We start from the raw sequence: 19,127 nt of genomic DNA, 5'->3' as shown, positions 1-19,127 counted from the left end.
GCCAAATTAATTCTCTTCAACAAGCTTATACTCAGTGGCCTCTGTCAGAAGCATGTTGTGTCCAGTACTTGTCTCATTATCTTCAAATTGTGCTTTAGAAACACATCTGGGGGTGATACAGCTCCTCATAAGGGGAAAAGATATAATTTGCTGGGCTGATGAGACACAGTGGGAAGACGGGACACATTCTCTTCCAGTTTCAAAGGACGATGGCAATAAAGCTCTTTATGAGCTTCAGTTATGATGCACTGCAATGATCTGCTTCCATCCCAGTAAAGACTATCACTGCATATGGTTCTAATCAAAAATAAGAGCTAGAGATAGTTCAAGGTCGGGTGGGGGTGGGGTTCCTGAAGAGAAGAGACGCAATTTTCTGAATTTAACTGATAACAGTTGAAATGTGAAACCCTAAAAGAGAAAACTAAAAGCTTACCTTTATCCAAGAGTGTAATTAGGCATGTGGACATTTAGTGAACCTCAGGACTGTGGCTGATTTTCCAGGATACACTGGTTTTAAATAGTCAAATATTCTCTCCAAGTGTCTCCATCTATTTTTAACCACATCTTGATTTTTTGTTCCAAAAATATTTCTATAAGACATACTGGTTTGTGAACAACGCCGTTTTGCTTCTAATCGAAAGACCAAACATATATAGCAATAAGCCTATATTTATAATGTGAAAATGAAGAATCAAAATGTGAATATTATTTGCCTTCTTGAATATTGTTCTTTGAAAACAAAGACAGGACTCGAAGACATTGGAGGGTGGGAGGGATAAAGTAATTTCAGTTTGCAACATACCAGGAGAAAAAGCAAAAATAAGATTCTTAAACTATGCAATACATATTTCAATACAATATGAGCTGACATAGAATATACAGAATTTAACAAAACAGGAAGTATGCTTGACCTTTTATGTAATTATTATAACTTTAAAAGCAGAAAATTATTTTTCAATAATTTAAATATATTAAATTTCTCTCTCATGAATTCTTTATGTAATTCCCTGTCTTCGGTTTTCAGACATTAGTGTGCTACTGATGACTTGAGGTATTTGTTTAAAATGTAAATTCCTGGATCCTTGTTCTAGAGTATCTAACCTAATAGCTCTGGCGAAAAGCATAGGAATCTGCTTTTTAAACAAGTATTTAGGGAAATATTACCCATATCTATATTTTCTACCTGTGAAAAACAATCTCACTTTCACTGAATGCCTACTGTGTGCCGCTTTTACAGACAATTTATTTCTTTACTCTTTACACCAGTCTTTTGAGTTAAATATTATTATCCACATTTTATTGACAGGCTAACTGAGGTGGAAGAAAGATACATTCCTCATGATGGTACAACATATAAAGAATGAAGTCAAAATTCAGAGACTGATAAGACCAAAGACGCTGCTCTTTCCTATTTACTATCTATCATGATAAAGACACATTCATAATCAATACTAGGAATAAAGGGTTTTTAAAATATATTTTGGAGAAAAAAACATTAGATAAAGGATAAAACAAAATGTCAAGAAGATGACAACCTATTTAATATCTTCTAAATTCTCATCAGAAAACCACAAACCATTGGAAGGAAAAGATAAACATTGGATTAAGAAAGTAGTTTAGGGCTTCTCTGGTGGCGCAGTGATTGAGAATCTGCCTGCCAATGCAGGGGACATGGGTTCGAGCCCTGGTCTGGGAAGATCCCACATGCTGCAGAGCAACTAAGCCCGTGAGCCACAACTACTGAGCCTGCACGTCTGGAGCCTGTGCTCCGCAACGGGAGAGGCCGCGACAGTGAGAGGCCCGCGCACCGCGATGAAGAGTGGCCCCCGCTCTCCGCAACTGGAGAAAGCCCTCGCACAGAAACGAAGACCCAACACAGCCAAAAATAAATAAATAAATAAATAAATTTATAAAAAAAAAAAGAAAGTAGTTTAAGAGGAGAAACATTTTCAATTTTCTAATTGAAGGCTAGTTAGGTATGAACAAGCATGTCTATACACTGGTGACCAAATTCTGGTTAGTCATTCATGAGTCTAACAAAGATGGCTGCTCAAAATTTAGTTATGGGGAGATATATATGGCTTTAGATTAAAACAAAGGAACCACAACAAACAATGCTTCTTAGCACAAACTAATTAAATACTTCTTTAATGTCTTCACTTTTGCGATTTCAGAAATTTGTTGCAAATGTGGAGTGGCACCACTTTATAAATTCAGAATTTATTGAGTATATAACCCCCAAGATACCCGCCTCCTGGGCTGCACAACCTGCATAATACTCTCCCATTGTATGTGTGTGGGCCTGACCTAATCAGGGGATGGTGGTCAGCAACAGAAGAAGTCAGAGAAGTTCAAAGTATGACAGGTCCAATAGAGAGGGCCATGGGGCAAGGAACTGTGTAGGGCCTCTAGGAGCTGAGAGCAGCCCCTGTTCAACAGCCAGCCTAAAAACCAGGGACCTCAGTGCTAGAACAACATCAAACTTAATTCTGCCAATAGCCAAGTAAATTTGTAAAAAGATCCCCAGCTTCAGAAAACAACACAGTCCAGGTGATAGCTTGATTCCAGCCTGATGAAGGCCTACGGAGAGAATCTATCTTAGCCAGGCCTGGACTTCTGACCTTCAAAACCCTGAGGTAATAAATTTGAGTTGTTTTAATTTCTATTGCAATTTGTCTGTGGCTCTTTGTTGCATAGGGGTAAAAAAAAAACTAATGCAAGCACTGCCTATATGCCAGTGCTGAACCATGCATACAGGTAAAACGATGTACGTGACAGATGAAAAGCTCTACCCTAATGGACCTAAGATTATAATGGGGTAAAAATGACAATATGATAATACACACAGAAAATAGAATAAATGTATATATAGATTTTCAAGAGAGGCATGTTCTACAAAGAAAAATAAAATAGGGCAAGAGTTAGAGATTGGCTTGATGAGGATTGGGGTGCTACTTTAACCAAGGTGGTCAGGGAACAACTGTCAGGAAAGATGAGAGTTGTGTCAAGGCCAACATGACAGAAAGGAAGCACCATATAACGATGAGAGTTTGGATCTTGTTCTAAACCTTTTGAAGAGTTGTAGGCATGGGGAGGTGTTTATCTGAATTACTCTTTGAGAAAACGTCTCAGTGGAGAATTAACTGAGGGGGGTCGGGGTAGGGAGGCAACAGTGGAATTGTATCCAAGAGAATCTTGTTCATTACAAAAATTTTGCCATCACCCATGAAAGATCATGAAGGATCAGACTGAAGAGATAATCCTCAGGCTTGAAAGAGGGACTTCCCATAATGTTGTCATGAATCACATAGTACAGAGCTTTTCTTCCATAATTTATAGTAAAGAATTTTTTCTCTGGGGTATTTCCAAATCCAGATAATGCAGACCTTTATCCCAATAAGAATGGGAGGCAGGCAAGATGGGAGAATAAAGATGAAGGCAGAAATTTTGGTAACCTAGTTAGAAAGCAAAAAAATGACCTGATATTTTTCAACAAATTAGTACATCAGAGGAAACTGGACTTTAAACTTTTACGTACTTAAAATATTTCTTAAGATTATCCAAAGTCACATTCAAAGCCTAACAATATTTTTTTCCTAGTAACAGATCATAGGAATTCAGTTAAGATTCTTTGTTTTGCTAAGGACATAAATGTCAAAACTATGTAGTGAATGCTGCTTTTTTCAAAATATACTTAAAATCAGAATAAGTGTTAGACTTTCAAAATACTAGAAACTTCTTCACATGCATTCTTCTTAATAACATGAACAGTGTTCTGCGATGAAAAAATGTAGGTATGGTATATATTCGCGCATATTTTTAAATGCGAGCATTTTTCTCTGCATGTCTAACTCTCAGACTAATAGAAAAGAATAACACTATACACAGAAAAGTAAACCTAAAGAATCTTCTCCAGAGTTAATGAGCTACAACATACAAAATTTAAAACAGCTTTCCAATAAAATTCCCAGCTCTAATTAATCCCAAAGAGAGAAAGCAATTACAATGGAGTAGAATACAATTTTCTTCTCTCACTCCTTGCTTTCATCTATCTTTCTGTTTTCATCCCTTGAGCACGCTTGTTATAGACTGAATTGTGACCCTCCAAAATTCATGCAGAAGCCCTAACTCTCAGTGTGACTGTATTTGAAGATAGGGCCTCTAAGGAGGTAATTAAGGTTAAATGAGATCATAAGGGTGGGGCCCTAATCCAATAGGACTTGTGTCCTTCTAAGAAGAAAGGCCATGTGAAGACATATTAAGAAGTCAGGAAGAGAGTTCTCAACAGAAACCAACCCTAACAACACTTTGATCTTGGACTTCTAGCCTCCAGGACTGTGACAAAATTAATTTCTGTTGTTTAAGCCCCTCAGTCTGTCAAATTTTGTTATGGCAGCCAGATCAGACAGATACACAAGCTGAACTCAAAAATTAGAAAAAAAACATATAACCTCATATTTAGAACATCAGTTGTATTGATAACTTCAAAGAAGTTGAATTTTACACAAATAAATCATCTTTAATCCACCAGCTAGTGAACATGTTTGCTTCTGTTTAGAAATATGGGGTCCCTGACCCTTGGGAATGTTAATGCTGAATTGGCCATTGAATAGCACTTTTGTTTTTAATACCTAAGATTCTGACCAGCTTTGGTGGTATTCTTAACAAAATTGACTTTGCCTTGTTCTGAATTGAAGATTAGTTTAATAAACATGCTCTCCATAGGAAGTGATTTTTATATTAAAGTAGTAGACATTGATTAAATTCCCCTTACTCCAGAGAGTTGCTTTGATAATTATCTGAGAAGGAATTACAAATAAATAAAAATAGACAAATAGACAAATTAAAAAATAAACAACAACAACAATAATAATGAAAAAGGAAAGACTATACCTACATTACACTACTCAGGAGGAGGAGGAAGAGTACTAGTAGCAATGGTAGTAGCAGTAGCAGTAGTAGTAAGAGTTTAGTTTTTTTGCTTTAGCATTATTGACATTCCGGTCTACTTCTTTGTTATGGGGCTTCCCTGTGCATTAAAGGGTGTTTAGCAGTGTGTCTGGCCTCTACTCACTAGATTCCAGTAGCATTCCCCCAGTTGTGACAACCAAAACCACCTCCTGACAATGACCAATGTCCTCTGAGGGACAAAATCAACCCCCTTCCCCATTGGAGAACCACCAATAATAGTGATCTTTATTGAGCACTTCCTATACGCTAAGCAATGCTTAGGCATTTTACAAGTATCAATTTATTTAATCCTCAAAACAACCTTAAATGTAAATATTGTTATTAACCCTTTGTTACAAATGTGGAAATCATGGCACAGGGGTTAATAATAAGTTGCACAACTAGTAAGCATCTTTTTTAAATTTTTTATTTATTTATTTTGGCTTTTGAATCACATTTTATTTTTGGCAGGAAGCATGATGGAAATATTTTAAAATAAATATTCTTAAATCTCTGAGACTTTCTGTTTAATATATAATTGGATTCTTTTTGTAAAGTGTGCAACATGATGATTTAATATAATATTGTGAAAGAATTCTCCCCATCAAGTCAATTAACACACTCATCATCTCATATATTTATCTTTTTTTTTTTTAGTGAGAACATTTTATTTCTACTCTCTTAGAAAATTTCAATTATACAGTACAGTGTTATCAACTTTAGTCAGCATGTTGTAATTAGATCCTCAGACCTCATTCATCTTATAACTGAAAGTTTGTGCATTTTTACCAACCTCTCTCTATTTCCCTCACCCCCAAGCGTTATAATTGATACCATACAGTATTTATCTTTCTCTGTTTGGCTTATTTCACTTAGCATAATGCCCTCCAAGTTCATCCATGTTGTCCCAAAGGACAGGATTTTCTTCTTTTTTTAAGGCTGAATAATATTCCATTGTACAAATATACCACATTCTCTTTATCCATTCACCTGTCAATGAACACGAAGGTTGTTTCCACACCTTGGCTATTATGAATAATGAGTTATCTTTCAGAGCTCAGATTTAGACATGGATGATCTGTTGCACTTTGTAGAGGGGAGCTGTAATCATTCATTCATTTAACAAATAAAATTTACTACAAGTTTAACATGTAGAATGTGAAGAAGGAAAGTAAGAAAATAGTAAATAAGGCTTGATTCTTTTTTTTTTTTTTTGGCTGTGTTGGGTCATTGAGGCATGTGGGATCTTTCGTTGAGGCTCACAGGCTTCTCTCTAGTTGTGGCATGTGGGTTTTCTCTCTCTAGTTATGGCGTACAGGCTACAGGGCACGTGGGCTCTGTAGTTTGTGGCACATGGGCTCTCTCGTTGAGGCACACGAGCTCAGTAGTTGTAGTGCTGGTGCTTAGTTGCCCCGCGGCATGTGGGATCTTAGTTTCCCGACCAGGAATCAAACCCGCGTCTCCTGCAATTGGAAGGTGGCTTCTTTACCGCTGGGCCACCAGGGAAGTCCCAAGCCTTGATTCTTGATCTCGAATTCCTCATCATTTAATAGCAAAAGTTAGAGGAAGTTGTTGGCATTTGAAGAAAGGATAACAATGGGGTTATCCTTTAGGTCACTGCATCTCTCTTACCTTCCTCACTCTCCAGCCTCTTCCCTTGACATAACTATCTTCTTGGTCATTGTCCAGCCCCAGCCTAACTATGTGGTAGTATACCCCTGAGTAGGTGCTGTCTGGTGGCTCAAACATGAGGGAAATGGAGGTTAATTATAGATTCCCTGCTAGCAGTGTTTGCCATTCAATAGGAACTTATAAGCAACAAACAACTTTCACAACTCTACAAGAATTGAGTTTTATACTAGTGGGATGAGTGGTAATGTTTTGGGCAGAACATTTGCTGGAAACCCTCATAAAGAGAAGTAGTGAAATTTGCACTTCATAAATTTTTAAACTGAGTTTTAATTTCAGTCCTTCTCCCACCTAATTGGATAACTGAGAATATCTAGGCATCTGTCTCAGGCAGTAAATTTAGAGGGCCGGACTAAATAATATCTAAGATCTATTCCAGTTTTAACATTCTATGAATCTCTGAATTTTATGACTATGAAGCATACTTATTTGGATTTTCCCACAACATTTATCGGAAATTAAATAGGTAAATCAGTGTGGGAGTTGGTTTTAGGATTTACCGTTTTGAAGAATTTGTTTTAAAATTTAAAGATATGAAAACCCTGCTATGACCATTCATCAGTCTTCTTCTATGAGCCAATAAGAACATATGTTGAGGACACATAGTTAATGACAACTCATTGTTAATTTCATTAGCTTCTGTGGGTATGTTATATAGTCTATGGAGCAACTTACATGCATGGGATATTTTAGCAGGTCCTTTACAGCTGTTTTTATAAGCAATTTGATATCCTCCTCATGTTTTGTTTGAGGGAACAATAGAGGAACAACCACTTCAATGACTAGCATGAGGTCAACTGACATAATAGCGAGAACAATGGAATCAAATGCACAGACCTGGCACATTTCAGTGGTCATTTCACCAATAACAATAGGAGAAAAAAATTTTATTCTCTAGACTTCATTTTATCCAACCTATGAAAACAATTGATTTGCCAATTTAAATCCATTTTGTTAAGCTCTCTAAAGTTTATTATAACCATAATCACCATAATAAAAGAAAATATGAAATAAATCCATTTACTTGTTTTTAGTAACTTCTTTAGAAAAATTAAATTTAAAATTCTCCATGTACCATTTTTAGACACTCATCTAAAGAATAAAAAGAATAAATACAATCCTCTAATTCTTTCACATCTCCTCTCATGCATTGAAAACATATTTAAATGAAGGCTGACAAACAAAATATAGGGTAGCAGAACTCTAAATCTATAGAAAATTCTATAGGAAAAGACTTTCCTTTAAAAATATGTGAACTCAGCTTCTCAAGTATATTTAGATTGTGGTCAAGGTTCTTGAACAGCCCACAGTAAAGATTTTTATAAAGATAAAAAGAGAAACTTTTATTTAAAGCTTGAGTAATGCTATCATGTATATTCCCATTTCATTTTTTTCTAAGATAATTGTATACACAGTTTCATACACAGTTCTCTAAAGTAAAATAACATGTAAAGCAATTTTATTATGGCATATACCTCTTGACAAATATATATATATAGAGAGAGAGGGTTGATATTTGACAAAATATATTTTTGACAAAATGGTTTTTCTTGATAATAACTTTCCAGTTCTCTAATATTATAGGTACTAAATATGAAAAATACACCTGTATTAATTTCCTGTTGCTGCTGTAACAAATTACCAGAAACTTAGTGAATTAAAACAACACGTTTATTTTCTTATATTTCTAGAGGTCAGAAGTTTAAAAATGGATCTTATAGGCTGAAAGCAAGTTGTCAGGAGGTCTGTGTTTATTCTGGAGACTCTGGAGAAGAATCCGTTCCTTGCCTTTTACAGCTTCTAGAAACTACCTCCATGTTTTGGCTCATGGTTCTTTCCAGCAATGTCATCCTTCTGACTCTGCTTTCCTCACCACATTTCCTTTTCTGACTCTGATCCCTCACCTCACTCTTATAAACAACTCTTGTGATTACATTGGACCTACCCAGATAATCCAGGATAATCTTCCCATCGCAAGATCCTTAACTTAATCACATCAGCAAAGTGTCATGTAAGGTAATACATTTGGAGGAAATGGACATCTTGGGTGATGGACAGTACTTTGCCAACCACAACACAACTGCCCTAGTGTTTTCTATTTATTGTGCATGTTGGCAGGTAGAATTTGAATACATACAGTGTGTAGTTCATGTTAAAGGAGGCAATATGAAAACCTTAAATATGGTGATGAAGAAAATTAACATGGAAATTCTTAAGGCTTTTTTGCACTTTTTGTGAAAAATGACATTGTTCTAGAAAAGGTACCATCTTACACAGAGTATATTGTAACCCTCTGTTAAGGTCATTATAAAAGTACCTTGCCAATATTTATACCTTTCAAAAGAGAAGTTCTTAAAATATTGGTGTGAGATGTATCAGCAAAGAACTAGAATAATTTAGGAGAAGACTCTTTTTATTTGCGAAAAGTATTATTGTGCTCTGAGCTGTTAGGTATCAATATTTCTGGAGTTGATGTATTAATAAAAAAATAATTAATGGATGCTTACTATGTGCTAACTGCTGCATTATACCCGTTACATGCATTTTCTCATGGTGTGAGATACGCACTATTATGATTCCACTTTACCAACATAGAAACTGAGGTTTTAGAAAAGCAAGTGTTCTTGCCCATTACTGCACAAGTGGAACTGGCATTCCACCTCAAGTCTGCTCACTATTAGGTGATGGGACAAGATGATTTCAGTTACCACTAAGTTTTCATCATAAAAGGCGCTAATATTTCTGAACCACCCTGTAGGTATTGTTTTTGATTTATCCTTCACACTACCCCTGGGAAAATTTACATTATATATCCCATCTTTTAGAGTAAGAACCCAAGGTCTAGTAACTTTATTTCAATCATGCTTCCATTTTTTAACTTTCTGAGTAGTAACATATAATGCATGAAAATAATTAAACTTCACATCAGACCTTTATATCAAAATGTGGTTTTTCTTTGAACCTATGATAGATACATTTTTTTAATTTTGAAATTGCCCACTTGTTATTCCGGAAAAAGCGCTGGCTTTGGAAAAAACATGAATTGGATCTGAGTTTGTATTTTGCAGTTTTTTCTCTATGTGGAAAATAATTAACTTCCCAGAGCTTTAGATTCCCTATCTTTGAAACGGAGGAAATAATACAGGCCTCATGAGATTGTTATATAAGCTTTCAAAAAAGCTAGATTCCTTCTCTGATGGAGTATTATTTTTCTAACATTCTCAAAAGGCAGAACTCTCCCCCTTTCCCTGATTATTTTGCCTCTTATAAAGATATTCTAAAGCCTTTGGGATTGGGGATGGAGGAAACCACTTTTTCGCTTATCGTGTTCAGTAGATCATTTCCCAAATACTGTTTTGTTCTTATTTATTTTTTAAACTATATTTTCAGTTGCTCTGAGCTAGGCTGGTCATTATTCCATTGTAAATGATTCTTGAGCATTTTCACAATGAACGAATCGCAGTGGGATTCATTAGAAATTTTCAAGTTTACCACTTTTCCTTTCATTCTTTCTTTCTGCCCTCTGCAGAGATGCCAACATACTTAGTTTGCATAAAAAACCAAGATGCCTCTGATTTGTTGAGCCCAGTACTGTGCAGAACATATGAAAAACCAACAATAAGTAACTTTTGTAATGCAGCTTTTTGCGATAATGAAGTTTCATGTTTTAATGAACCCAAGCCAGAGTAATAAAGGTCTCTTCTGACACCCAAGGCCAGCAGTAACTTGACTCTCTAGAGGTCAGACTCTGACTGAACTTTGAGACAGGAAAGACACCACTAAAAACAGTGTTTTTTGGAAACATTTTATTGAACTTCCAAACCCTTCTAGATACATTTACTTCATCTCCCACTTGCTTGGTGTGGAAAAGCAATTATTCTGTGGTGATAGTGCACTCAAATCTGTAAATAGTTATTACATTTCAATTAGAGCTGCATGAAACTCTATATGTTTTGTTTGCAGGGAATTAATGCAAATCTTTTTTGATGTTTCAATTCACAAGGGGTCCTACCCAACACATTTGGCTCTGGGCAACACTCAGACCCATTCAAACATCAAAGACTGTTTTTTCAGCATAAAGCATTTGGCCTGGGGTTAAATTCTCCTAAAGTATCGGTCTGTATTCAAACTCCCAAGTCTTCTGGCTACACTAAAAGTTTTAACAAGAGAAGTCAATTAAGACTGACTTTCTAGTATGAAAGAAAAAATTCTGGTAAATCTTTTACTATAAGACATGTACTTGATCACACTTATGGTCTTGGCTGAATGCGCATAAATCACTGAAACATAAACAAAAATGTTTCATTATTGTTAACAAGGAAACTAATATTTATTAAACACCTATGATGTTCCAGTCACTTTTCTTGGATTATCTCTTTAAATTTTTCTGTCAACACTGTGAAGTAGGTATCACATACCACTGTTCTCCAGATGGGAAAATTTAGATTCAGATTAAGAAACTTGCCCAGATCTGCTAGGTAGATGGTGGTGCTGGGAACAAACCCAGATTTCTTTGTCTCCAAAGTCCTTGATAATTCTTTTGTCTCCCACTGTGCAGAGAATTGGAGAATATGCTTACTGTTCATCTGTCTTTTTTGTCTTTTTTTTTTTTTTTTTCCCATTGCCCATCATTTCTCTCAAATGCCTTTCAGAGTAGCTTGGTTGGTTTGTCCACGCTTCGTATTAGTAACACTGATTCTCTTTGAAAATTTTATGTTACTCGAGGAAAAATGCAAGCAACAAAGTCAGTGATGAAGGAATAATTCTCCACACTCTCAAAATGTGTTACATATGGTGGTGGGGAAGGGACAGCAAGACCTCAAGCAGAATTTACTGAGGGGGACTTCACACTTCCATCACTTACCATGAAAGATAACATATGGACTGAACATTTATTCCAAGCAACAGATTTGTTTCTAGTTACTCTCCAGCAGTTGAATAAAAAAGAAAAAGAAAAAAAAAAAAAAACTTAACAGTCATCTGAAAATACTCCCAAATGAGAGAAATATAGTTGATCTTTTTCAGACTACAGAATTAAATTTTTAAAAATTAATTTTTTAAAATTGGAAAATTTGAGTAATAATGATTCAATTTAAATGCATTTATTGGGCTACTGTCCTCATGCATCTACCTCCCTGTTGGAGATAACATGTTGCCTCTTCTCAAACGTTTAGGTTCTTTTTGGGGGAAGGAAGGACATCCTTGCTATAATTGACTTATTGCACTTTTTTTCCTTTGGTACTGTTTTTAAATTATTTATTTTTATTTATTTTAATTTTTATCTCATATGTAATCAGCCTTTTCAATATGATGATGAATATACAAATTTGTATCAATATATAGGGACATTTTTCTGTTTTCCATCATTTTGTTTGTGATCGATCATTTGCTTCATGTCACCCAAGTTATTGGTTAAATCTGGAAAGATTCATAACTTTTGGCATTGCAAAATTCTTCAGGCTGAGAAAAAAAGGTGTTGTCAGGAAACCAAAATTAAAAAGTTAAGTTTAAAATTGTTTCTACCCTCCAGGCTCCTAACATATAAAAGTATTAACAACATATGTCTAGGTTAGATTTTTAAACCACAGGAGACTTAAGTAGGAAGAGCCTCTTCGAAATATTGTGCTTTGAAAATAGAAAGCAAAAGAAAATGAAAGAGAAAGCCTTGCCTTCAAAAAATACACATATGAACTTTTCTCATGCATTCAGGCAAAACAATCTTATAAAGGGACCCTATTCTGTTCCTGGACCTTTCTTTGTTAGCCGTCACTTCTTTGAAAGCTAACACCTTCAAGAAGCAGTCTCTGACAAACTCATTCCTTCTCCCCTTTAAGACTTTCTCCTTTTTTTAATCATTGTCAGTGTGCATACCTGAGGTTCTATCTTGCTTTGTACTTGCTCCTTTAAATAGCTATTTATCTGACCCTCTGAAAAAATAAATTTCTTTTGGAAATTCTTTCAGTGAGGCTGATCATAGGAAAAAAGATGATAAAATGTATACCTTTACAGTCTGAAAAGACAAATGCTTATCAAAACAAAGTAGGTTTAGAATGAATGTGAAATTATCATCAAATTCTGTTGTTAAGAAAAATAAAAGAAGTGTTCTTTTAAACAGCAGAAATGGGGGAAGATAAAAATTACATTTTTAGGATACAAATAAATTTAGAGTTGAAGAATCCAGTGTCGATTTTCAAGTGCTGGTACATATTTTGGAAACATTCCCTGATCTTGACATTGCTATTTTTCCAAGAAACCCAGCCTTCCCATGCCATATCTTTGCTTCCCTGAGACCAGATCAGGGCTCTGATCCTCTGTGCTATGCTCAGTCTTAGAAGATGTCTTAGTTTACTGGAGGCTCAGATTTTCTCCAGCCTCATTTCACCTTATATCATGCAAATCATATATAGACATTCCAAACATATAGACAATCTAACATGTCCAAAGTTGAACTTCTGATCTTCCACCCTAAAATAGAAAAACTCAGTTTTCCACCTTCCCGAGTAGGGAAAAACCCAGTTCTTCCCTACTACGACTTTCTTCCCTCTGAGTCTCTTTTACCATTCACTCAGAACCCTTCCCTTCCAACACTTCTGGTCGCCAAATGTGGAAGGTTTTTTTCCCCACAACAAGCAGTTCTCTGTGTTGCCAAGCTGAGTGTCCTACAAGTTAACTCAATTCTGACACTGTCAACCTGCAGATGGCCTCAGGTCCCGCAAGTTAAGTGTTCAGTCCCACAAGACTGAGACCCCACACCACTGCATACACCTCAGACACCAGTCGCCAAGTCCTGTGCTTCTGACCCAATGGCCGCACATCGGAGGTTCCCATGACCCCCTCCTCAGGTAGGATTAATTTGCCAGAGTGGCTCACAAAACCCAGGGAAGCACTTACTTTTGTTTACCAGTTTATTAAAAGATATGACAAAGGATACAGATGAAGAGACACTTAGGGCAAAGTCTGGCAGGATCCTGAGCACAGGAGCTTCTGTGCCATGGAGTTGGGGGTGTGTCACCCTCCTAGTGTGCATGCCTGGAAGCTCCCCAAACCTCATACTATTGGGATCTTATGGAGGCTTCATCATGTAGGCATGATCAATTTTTAACTCCTCTAGTGTCTCTCCCCTCTCTGGAGGATGGGGGTGATACTGAAAATTCCAAGCTTCTAATCATGGTTTGGTCCTCCTGGTGACCAGCCCCCATCCAGGAGCCATCCAGACGCCCATTCAGAGTCACCTCGTTAGAACAAAAGATGCTCCTCATGTTCTTATCACTTAGGAAATTACAAGTGTTTTAGGACGTCTGTGCCAGTAACCAGTGGCAGAGACCAATGCATATATTTTCTATTATCGCACACACCCTACACTTCTTCCCACACTGAAATGGCAAGTTCCTCTTTCCAGCCACTCGTACTAAAATGTTGGGAGTCCTGACTGACTCCTCTCTTTCTTTCATACTACTTATCCAATGACTAAGAAAATTCTCTTGGCTCAACTTGTAAATATCTCTAATATCTGACAATCTTTCACCATCTCCATGCAGATCCAAGCCATGACTGAGTCTCACTGAACCACCCTCTAACTGTACTCCCAGCTTCTACCTTTGTTGCTACTATTTTCCCTACAATAGACAGAGTGGTCTTTTTGAAATGTCAGTAAGTCATATAATGTCACTCCTCTGCTCAAAACATTCTAAAGTCTCCCATCCCACTCAGAGGAAAAGCCAAAGCTCTTATAATGGTCTAAAAAGTTCTATATGACCTATGCTTTCATGCCACAACACCCTACTCCTATTCTACTGCTTTCCTGTGCTCATTTGGCTCAAGTCACAGTGACGTTGTATTTGTTCTTCAAACACAACATGCACAGTTCTGGTTCAGGGCCTTTGAATTGACTTTTGGAAGCCTGGAATGTACTTTACCCATAAATGCATGTAGACCTCACAGCTCCCGTTAAGTCTTTGATCAATTGTCACCTCATCAGAGAAGCCCATGCCCATCAACCTGTTTAAAAATTCAACCTCTTCTCATCCCCTTTCTTGCTTTATTTCTCCATATCACTTTCAAATAAACTATAGAATTTACTTATTTTATTGTATTTTTCATTTGTTTTTCTTCCACACTGGTTAAAGAGCTCCATGAAAATAGACCTTTTTATCTATTTTGTTCACCATTGTATCCCAGCATCTAGAATTGATCCTGGTACATAATAATAATAATATTTGTTGAAATGGTGAATGAAAAATTGCAATGCTGTACACTTTGTGAAGGAAATCTCTTGGTGTATCCCATCCCAAATATCCAAATCCTTGTGAAAGCAAAAATTTAAGCTAAAAAAATATTTTAAAGGCCACAGTAGTTCCACTATCAAGACTCAACTCATTAAATATACATCTTATTTCTCTATTGCTATGATGGAAATAAGGGGAGGAAAACAAAATAGGAAGGAAAAATAAGGAGAGAAAGATTGAAAGAGGGACATATAAAGGGAGAGTACATAGGTAGCTATTTATGCTGATTTAAAGAAAAGGGGATATGATTTGGAGTCCACCAACCTGACTTCTAGTTTTGGCTCTTTTTCCTCCTTGTTCTCATTTACTTGGAGTCTATTACTTTTCTTGTAAAAATAAGGTTAATAAAACCTACTTCACAGAGTTGCAGTGAGGACAAGATGAAATGAGGGATATAAAATGCCTAGTATGGTGTGTGACACATAGAAGACACGCAAAAATAAAAGGTAACCTGGTTCAACATATACACTTACATTTCCTGGCTCTGTCTGCAGAGAGAGCCTAGAAGCAGTGACACCCCAGAACCAATGAGCACAACTAACGCTCAGGTCTTGGTTTCTAAATATCATTCTCCAATAAAATGAACCAGAGCTCCTTGGAGGAAAAGGAATAATTCTAGGGCTGAGGCAGGGAAATTTCAGGATAAGCCTGGAATATTTTGTGATACCAAAAGGTAAGAAAGTAGGTAAAAAGAGACAGGGGTGGGAGTGAGGAGACCATGCAGAAAGGACATTGGCCACAGCCTGAAAGAGCTTCCAATAGCCAAACCTGGAACAATTTGAACATTAAAATAAATAATGATATTATTAGATTATAACCCAAAACATAAAACAAATACCCATGAGCCCATGTTGAGATATATATATATATATATATATATTTATATTTATATGATTGAATAAGTAACTAAATGGCAGAGAAGGGAGAGATCTTCCTAACAGAAGAATTCCAATTATTAAATGTAGAAAGAATGAGAGGAATGGAAAGTCACTATTATTAAACAAAGCAAGATCCACTGATGGCTGTTAAAGAATAAACCTTTAAGGAGAAACAGGATATTTGCATAGCCTCAAAGAATCTCACCCCAAATGTTTACTAATTACTGTAATGGTTTTAACTTATGTTCACAAAATCTTTGAAACACTTCCCTCCAGGAGGTGGAGCTTAATTTCCCTCCCATTTAAGTAGGGCTGGACTGAGTAGCTAACTTTTAAGAATAGAATTTGGAAAGGGGTAAAAAGTAACTTTACAGTGGAAAATCCTTCTAGAAAGCACCTTAACCAAGAAATCACAGTTAACGTCACCAGTAATAATAAGGCATATTGATATCATGAAAAGGGTACGTCACATTAGTGGTACTGTTCCCCCATATCCATAATCTCAGTCTAATAATGAGAAAACATCAAACAAACCCAAATTGAGGAACTTCTACAGATGACCTGACCAGCACTCTTTAAAAGTGTCAAGGTCATGAAAGACTGAGGGATAGTCACAGATCAGAGGAAACTAAGGATAGTGACTAAATGGTATCTTGGTATCCTGGATTGGATTCTAGAACAGGAAAAGAACATTAATGGAAACACTAGGAAAATATGAATAAAGTCTATGGTTTAGTTAACTGTAGTGTATCAATCTGAATTTCTTAGTTTTTTTTTTTTTTTTAATATTTTAATGAGATTTTTGTCTGCTTACATTCTTTTTTTTTTTTATGTATGTATGTATGTATGTATGGCTGTGTTGGGTCTTCGTTTCTGTGCGAGGTCTTTCTCTAGTTGTGGCAAGTGGGGGCCACTCGTCATCGCGGTGCGCGGGCCTCTCACTATCGCGGGCTCTCTTGTTGCGGAGCACAGGCTCCAGACGCGCAGGCTCAGTAATTGTGGCTCACGGGCCGAGTTGCTCCATGGCATGTGGGATCTTCCCAGACCAGGGCTCGAACCCGCGTCCCCTGCATTGGCAGGCAGATTCTCAACCACTGCGCCACCAGGGAAGCCCCTGAATTTCTTAGTTTTGACAACAGCATTATAATTATGTACGACATCAATATTAGGGGAAGCTGGGTAAAAGGATGAAGGGAATTCTCTTTACTATCTTTACAACTCTTATTTAAACCTAAAATCATTTAAAATAAAATAATCATTTAAAATACGAATATAAAAAAAGTTGAGATTTAAAGAGATAATGCTTGCAAAAATGTTTATAAATTGTATAGGGCTATGATTACATTAGGCACTATTATTATGCACATGATGTTAATGAAAAGCAGTGCTTTAGAAGGTGATAGTATGCTTAGCAATTTGGTGGTTTGAATTGACCAGTACATTTAGCCAAATTAACCAAATATCCCCAATGGAGACACAGCAAAAGTGTAAGTGAAGACAGTTGTGAGGCCAAGTTCCAAGGTGGCCCTCTATGATCCTCGCCTCTTGGATGCCCTTATGGAGTACCACACTCAATAGGGCCAACCTGTATAACGAATAGAATAGTGAGGAAATGATGATGTGTGTAGGTCATTAAATGCATTCTGCCTTGCCTTGCTATCCTGGAGTGATCATCCTGGAGGAAGTCAGCCACCATACTGTGATAACATACAAGCAGTCTGTGGAGAGGACAATGTAGGGAGAAACTGAAGCCTTCTGCCAACTTCCAGGAGCATATGAGTGAGCCTTCGTGAAAACAGATCCTCCGGGCCCACGCAATCTTCAGATGATGCAGCCCCTTCACATGCCTTGTCTGCAATCTCAAGAGAGACCCTGAGGCAGCTAAGCCATGCTGGAATCTTGGCCCAAAGAAACTTTGAAAAAATAAATGCTATTGTCTTAAGCCACTAAGCTATGGGGTAGTTGTCATGTGGCAGTAGAAGGAGGTTAGAATCAATGCCATTTAAATACACCAAGAACAACTTTGACAGGACATGCCTGTAGCAGGAAAGATTAGTGATAAGGGTGGACTTCTCTCTGCTGGTGATCTTTTGGTTGCTGCTATTTTGTCTCTTTGTTCTTTGTAGTCATCAAAATATCAGTTGTCCCTTCCTGGGAAAATTTTTCAGGAGTCACAAACTTGAAGTTTCTCCACTGAGAATTTGAGCAGAAAGAGTATAGATTTGAAATTAAAGATTCTGGCTTCTGCTTTGCCACTTCCAGACATATGGTTTGAGAGAATTTGAAATTCTTCTAAGTGTTTTCACTTGTAAAATGAAAGGGTAATGCAGATGCTGTTTCAACTTCCTGGAGCTTCCTAAGGTCTTGGAACTTTTTTTTTTTTTTTTTAACAAGGTAGAATCTTTCTTTTATTTTTTAAATATTTAACATACATGTAAATTAAAAGCATAATAATGCAATGAACACCCATGAATTTACCACCCAACTAAAAAATGTAGGAGATTATTAACACTGGTGAATTTCTTCTGAGATGGATTGTTTCCCGAATCAGTAGATTCATGCTTTTCATTAACATTTGTTCAATGACATTTGCATTTCCTCTGCTCTATTTTCTTTTTCTTTTTTTTCCTCACGTTGGTTTCCACTTTTTTTTTTTTGTTAGTTTCTGCTTTATAACAAAGTGATCAGCTATACATATACATATGTCCCCATATCTCCTCCCTCTTGCCTCTCCCTCCCACACTTGCTATCCCACCCCTCTAGGTGGTCACAAAGTACTGAGCTGATCTCCCTGTGCTATGTAGCTGCTTCCAACTAGCTATCTATTTTACATTTGGTAGTGTATGTATGTCCATGCCACTCTCACTTTGTCCCAGCTTACCCTGCCCCTCCCCGTGTCCTCAAGTCCATTTTCTCTGTCTGCGTCTTTATTCCTGTCCTACCCCTAGATTCTTCAGAACCATTTTTTTTTTTTTTTAGATTCCTTATATATGTTAGCATATGGTATTTCTTTTTCTCTTTCTGACTTACTTCATTCTGTATGACAGACTCTAGGTCCATCACCTCACTACAAATAACTCAACTTCGTTTCTTTTTATGGCTGAGTAATATTCCATTGTAAATATGTGCCACATCTTCTCTATACATTCGTCTGTCAATGAACACTTAGGTTGCTTCCATGTCCCGGCTATGGTAAATAGAGCTGCAGTGAACATTGTGGTACATGACTCTTTTTGAATTATGGTTTTCTCAGGGTATATGCCCAGTAGTGGGATTACTGGGTCGTATGGTAGTTCTATTTTTAGTTTTTTAAGGAACCTCCATA

General features: G+C 36.7%; 1 long non-coding RNA gene across 1 annotated transcript; it reads left to right on the top strand.

The window, feature by feature from the left end:
- Positions 1-1,926: 1,926 nt before the first annotated feature.
- LOC309640434 lies at positions 1,927-18,560 on the top strand. Its single transcript, XR_014252215.1, has 2 exons — positions 1,927-16,549; positions 16,909-18,560. It is a non-coding gene; the product is annotated as an uncharacterized lncRNA (long non-coding RNA).
- Positions 18,561-19,127: the final 567 nt, after the last annotated feature.

Source organism: Balaenoptera physalus, assembly GCF_965194825.1.
Source record: "Balaenoptera physalus genome assembly, chromosome: 13".
Taxonomy (NCBI): Eukaryota; Metazoa; Chordata; class Mammalia; order Artiodactyla; family Balaenopteridae; genus Balaenoptera; species Balaenoptera physalus.
The sequence above is the reverse complement of the archived record's forward strand: the minus strand, read 5'-3'. Positions and strand labels throughout refer to the sequence as shown.